The following is a 6,235-nucleotide window of genomic DNA, read 5'->3' as shown; positions in this document are numbered from 1 at the left end:
CCAATACCTCATTTTTCCTTGCTTTTGAGGGAGAAAAAAACGTCCTCCAGCCCCACTTGTTTACACAGCCTTACTGAGGGAGGTACAGATATGCTCAATTCCACAGGAAAACAAAAAGTGAAAACCATTTCCCCCACAAAGCTAAACACCCATATTTATAAATAAAAGAAACCTAAGAGCCCACCATGGGGGAAAACCAACCTGTCCAGCCTGCCGTGAGGAGATGTTGTGTGTGGCTGGAGAAGAAACTCTGGACTGCTGAATGTGACATCTTAGACAAGCGGTGCAGGCCACCAGCCATGAAAGCTGAGTACATCCAGTACATAGTTAGAGGGGGGAAAAAAAAGATAAACAACCGTTAGTAATGTAGACCCAACATCCTGAATTCTATGAGTCAGAGACCCTTATCAGAAGTTTATGTTTGAAATTCTCCACTGAGCTATACCCCCCCCCATTGCTATGCTGCGCGCGCGATCTCCCTAGCGAATAGCTAACTGCCACATCTGCTTCTGTATGATGCTTGCTCAGCTTATATAGCCACCCTATAAAAAGGAGCCATTTTAGAAGCTCGGGGCTGCAGTGCTTCCTTGCGTGGGTTGCCTGCAGTCCCTGCACAGGTTTGCAATAAAACTTATAAAATTCACTTTGGGTTTGCTGTGGTCTGTCTCCTGGGATGTAACACAGAAAACACCCCATTGCCAGAAGAGGAACCGAGTCCAAAAAATAAAAGTCACCAACATTCCAGCGTTACCTGGTGCCTCCCTGGAATGAGAGGCCCAGGGCTTTTTTCCTCCCTGGCTGCTTGAAGATCGGCCGCCATCTTGAATCGCATATAACCGTCCAGACCAGGAAGCCCATGACCAACAGACTTCTTTATTGGAAACAAATGGTCATTGACATCCTTCCCCCTGGGAAGGCAACTATAACCAAGACAGAAATTTGGGAAAAACTAGCCAAAATGTATAAGACCACACCAGGCATCATCTTTGTGTTTGGATTCAGAACCCATTTTGGTGGTGGCAAGACAACTGGCTTTGGCATGATTTATGATTCCTTGGATTACACAACGAAACATGAACCCAAACACAGACTTGCAAGACATGGGCTGTATGAGAAGAAGAGGAGCTCAAGAAAACAGAGAAAGAGACGTAAGAACAGGAGAAGAAAGGCAGGGGACTGCAAAGGCCAGCGTTGCTGCTGGCAAAAGTGCGCTGGAGATTGGACAACTGAAGAAGTAAAGATTCTTCATGGTTTTTCATGAGAGAATTAGTAAAGTAAAAATTTAAAAGGCGAAGAAGAGAGAGAGAAAGTCCTGAGGAATGATGGAAGATGGAAACTTTCCATCCTTCCTGAACAAGTGAGTGTGGGATGGAAGGGTTTATTTATTGGACTCATGTAAAGGAAAAGGTTATTCTGTGTGGATAGAGCATGTCAATGCTCAAAATGTATTTTGTTTGTGACATGTTCTGTATTACACCATAACAGTATCTTGTCGTGGTCTAAGGAAATAAAGCATCTATGCTTGTCATTTTGTATATTAGTATAATATTTTCCAGAAATGCTTGCTCTGGGAGCTGCCATCTAGTGTACATGAAAAGAATCATAGACTTTCAGACCTTATCGGACAGCAAACTTATCCTTCTATAAGAAATCATTTCTTCTACAATGTTTGCTCCTATTAGAGCTCTAATTTTGACAAATGAATTTTTACAATCCAAACACTTCAAATATATATTGTAGTTGTCTGACTTCCCAGGAAGAAATTGTTTTTTTTTTTACTGGACATATTTTGTGATTTGTCTTTAGTACATTCCAGATGGTTCCTAAATGCTCAGGTCACTCCCTTTCCAAACACCCACCATCTTCCCACAATCACTTTTGGAGTTTGCCCAGGCTCCCAGGCCTTCACCTCCTTCCACTTTTGACAATCAGGTCAATGTTTACTTGGAAGCTGAGGTCCATCACACCTCCCATCATATCTGCTTTCCCACAGTCCACCAAAGATAGTTCAGCAAGCACATTGTGAGTTTTCTCAGACCTCAGCCCTGGACTCTCCACAAACCAGGAAGGTGAGACGCCTGAAGAGCACATGGGTTCTCTGACACCGCTTCACCCATGACAGCTTCAGTTCCTCCCCACCCTGTCCATGCCGACCAGAACACCAGAGCTGGAGAGGAGCTTAGGAGTGCCACCATCCCTTGTGGCCTCTTTATCTAGCTGGTGGCTTGAAGCACTGAGCCTTATACTTGACTCAGCTCCAAATGTTCCCGAAAAGCCCTTTGGGTTGTTTTACATTTGTTGCAATCCTTAACTCCTCAAAGCTTTGACAAGAGTTCATTTTGGAACAATTTATAGAGATAACAGAAGAGAAACTCTTTTTTTCTTCTCTTCTAAATAGTAGACTTACCTTTGACTAAAGACTGGGGAAAGTTAGGGGGCTCAGAGTAAACAGGAAGCTCCACCATAAGGACTTCATATCCCCAGTCCTCTAGATCCCTGGAAAAGAAATTCCTGTTGCAATTCTAGCCATTATCAAGAATCTCCTCTCAGGTGGGTACCAGACTTATAGAGGTGAGCACTGCATCTGTTATATGAATGTCTAATCATCATGCTGTACACATGAAACTAATATAATATTTTGTAACAACAACTATAATTATAAAGGCAATTTTTTAAGAATCTCCTTGTCTGTGTCCTCCTGACTTGACTCCCATCTGTTCCCTTGCCCCTGTGTCCCTATGAGATTGCAAGACACCCAGAACCAGATGCTACATTTATACCTTACAGTCCAAAGAACAAAGCCCCATGTAGAACGGACACTGTCATATTGAACAACAATGTTCTTGGCTACTCTGAGCCATTAAACAACTGTTCAGAACACGAGCTTTAAACAAAAGTTCAAATCCTAATATATGACCTTGGAACTTTTTGTAATGCTCCTATGATGAAATTTTCACATATGCAGCCAATCTTATAGGATTGTTGTGATAAATACATCAGATAACAAATGCATTATAAATAAATAATGCCAATAATTTATATCATTTATCATCATCAACAGCACAATGAGGACATGGAAGTTACCTCATGTAAGGTTATTTTGAAGATTAAATGAAAAAACGTAGGTTAAAAAGACTGGCCATGTTGCTGGTATTTAATAAATGAAAGCTTTTTTTCTTCTTTCAGAAAATGGATGCTATTATAAATTACACTGGCAACAATTTTTAAGATCAGTTGACTAATGTGATTAAAAATAAAGTTAACTACAAACCACAGCACAATATAAATTTACAAATTATTGGCATATTCAAATAAAATAGCCTTAATTCTAAAATTGTCTCAAACTCAATTAAATTAACTTTGATTTTTCTGGAGACACTTTATGTATAAAAGTGTTATGTGGTACGGAGGTGTAGTGGAAAGAGAAAGTAATTTGTCTCAGAAAACCTGAGCTTTTATTCATATGATGTCAGGCAGGACACACAACCCCCTCAGTGCTCCATCTGCAAAGTGGGAGTTATAATAGGTCTTGTACATTATTATATAGGGTACTGAGGTGCAAATCAAATAGCTGAAAACATATTGTAAACTGTAAGTCATTATTCAGGAATTAGTTATTATGAGGGGATGCAACCATAATGCAATTTAAATTTTACATGAGAATTTAATTTTCTAAATAATTTTTTTAATTATACATGGAAGTTTTAGAAAATAAAGTTAGAGCTATAATCTAATATCATAAACCTCTATTATCTTTATGTTGACCTACCAGAGTCCTTATCTAACCTCTCCTGATGGGGAAAAAGGTATGTTAGGAAATGAGTCAATGATCGAGTTATTAAAAGAAAAATTTTAAAAGAGGGTATAACTATGATTTTCATACAAGCATCATATGAAATATCATCAAAGATTTTTATAATATTTAGGTCAGTAATTAATGAGGGAGCAGGTAAGATGTCACAACTGGTCAAAGGAGATTTAAAATAAAAGCATGTTTAACATGAAGTAAAGGAAGGCTTGAATGAGTTTACTTACAAATAGATGCAAAAACTTCTCCACAGGCAACAACCAATTGCACTCTAACAGACACAACAAATGTGCAACATGGAGAAAATCATTTGCATTAATATCAGTGTTATACAGCTTAAAACATTGTCAAATAGCTCAAAGAGAAGGAAAGAAAAAGACAATCTCAATGGGTGAGCTAGTCAAGACACCCACAAATATACTGCTCACAAAAATTAGGGGATATTTTATAGCTTCATATTCATTTTGAAATATCCCCTAATTTTTGTGAGCAGTATATAGATCTATGTCCATTTAAAAGTTTTTTTTACAATTTTTCTTAACAGAACAGTAAAAAAAAAAAAAAAGACAACAGGCTGAAAAATGGAGTCACTTACGCTAAGCCCCACATCACCAAACTGAGACTTCATTTCATTACAATTTCAATTCTCCCAGAAATGAGATTGTCAGCCATTCAATCAGGAATGTCCTGATCAGCACTACCTAGGAAATCTACCTGATTAGGTCCCTGCCACCCCTAAAGGAAATAACTTTGCAACGATCAACCCACTTTTTCTGCCTAGTATAACTTCCTTGTTCCTGCTCCCTTCCGCCTGTGAGTCTCAGTTTTTATAGCTCCTCAGAGCTCCTTTGTACCTGATAGAGTGAATGCTGCCCAAGTCATCAATTATTGAATAAAGCCAGTAAGATCTTTAAAATTAACTCAGATGAATGTTGTTTTTTACCAGAGTTAAAAAGTAGGTTAAGCCAATGACTAATTACTTATTAGATCAATGCTAAGTACTTTCTATGTGTTTACAGGACTGACCAAGATGGGAAAAGTAGAGTGTCACTTATACATTTGAACATCAAGACACTTAAATTTTGGTTACAGAACAATACCTTTAATCATTCTCCTCCACCCTAAGAATGTTCTGGTCCACCAATTCAGAGCTCCTTAATGCCCTTACCTAAGGAAGGCTGCCTGTAGCAATTAAGCACCAATAGCAAGTGACCTGCAGGGGTCCTAGCAATTTCCAAACAGAGCTTTTCTGAAGCTCCTTTTAAAGAATCTCTGTGAATGGTCCTGTAGTTGTTTGTAAGGCATTTCAATACCGTGAAGGTCACAACAACAGGCCAGGAGTACTGTCTCTTCAAGCAGCTCAAAGACAGGTTTTGTATGAACAGGGGAGGTAGGAGAGAGTGGCAGGGAGAGGAATAGCTAGCCCTTAGTTTTCAGTGAGAAAAGAAACTCTTTATCATCACCACCATCATCATCATTACCAGCAGCTTCAACAGTAGCAAAATCAGACTGAAAGTACAAAGCTTGATGCAGTTATAAAATCTGGGGAACAGTTTTGAACGTATCTGCTCACTTCAGACAACAATATCTGGGGAGTAAAAGGGATCAGCCAAAACGTTTTAAATGTATTTAGCTGGACCGTTTCCAGTTATCTTCAAACACATTTTCTAAGTTCGAATAAAATAAACAAAATGACCATACACTTTATAAAAACGGGAATCTCTGTAGCATGTTTTGAATACATTTAATAAGATTAAAAACATACCTTTGCTGTTTCCAATGATTTTATTCATTTGTTGTTATTATATGATGTCACATGATACATGTGGTCAATCATTAGCTCTGATCTGAAGCCCAATATTTGGCTAGAAATGTAATCTCCTAAATTACAACATGGTTCCAAGAGGAAAATAGGAACATGCTTTCCATTAGCGCATTTTATGATAATTTCCCAGAATGCCCTGAGTAAAAAGTGGAGTGTTCATACTTATAAAAGAGATCCCTGATTCTTAGATTGGGAAATAATTGACTTTTGAAGTTGAAAAGTGAATTTTCTTTTGTGTGTGTGTGTGTGTGTGTGTGTATTTTTCTGAAGTTGGAAAGGGGGAGGCAGTCAGACAGACTCCCGCATGCGCCCGACCGGGATCCACCCAGCACGCCCACCAGGGGCAACGCTCTGCCCACCAGGGGGCGATGCTCTGCCCATCTGGGGTGTCGCTCTGTTGCAACCAGAACCACTCTAGCGCCTGAGACAGAGGCCACAGAGCCATACTCAGCTCCCAGAAAAGTGAATTTTCAAGATTATAAAATCCTCGTTAGGTTATTCTGCCAGCACAGAGTTTTATATGGGTTGTTGACTCGCTGATCAATTCACTGGTATCATTCAGTAATTAAGAAAATATTTTTTGAGCAGAAATTATGTTCCAA

The 6,235-nt window shown here is 39.0% G+C and overlaps 1 pseudogene; it reads left to right on the top strand.

Moving 5' to 3' along the window:
* Positions 1–826: 826 nt before the first annotated feature.
* On the top strand, positions 827–1,238 carry LOC136388384 (small ribosomal subunit protein eS24-like; annotated as a pseudogene).
* The last annotated feature ends 4,997 nt before the right edge of the window (positions 1,239–6,235 follow it).

This window comes from Saccopteryx leptura, chromosome 1 (genome assembly GCF_036850995.1).
Source record: "Saccopteryx leptura isolate mSacLep1 chromosome 1, mSacLep1_pri_phased_curated, whole genome shotgun sequence".
NCBI classification, from domain to species: Eukaryota; Metazoa; Chordata; class Mammalia; order Chiroptera; family Emballonuridae; genus Saccopteryx; species Saccopteryx leptura.
This window is presented reverse-complemented; position numbering and strand designations above follow the sequence as displayed.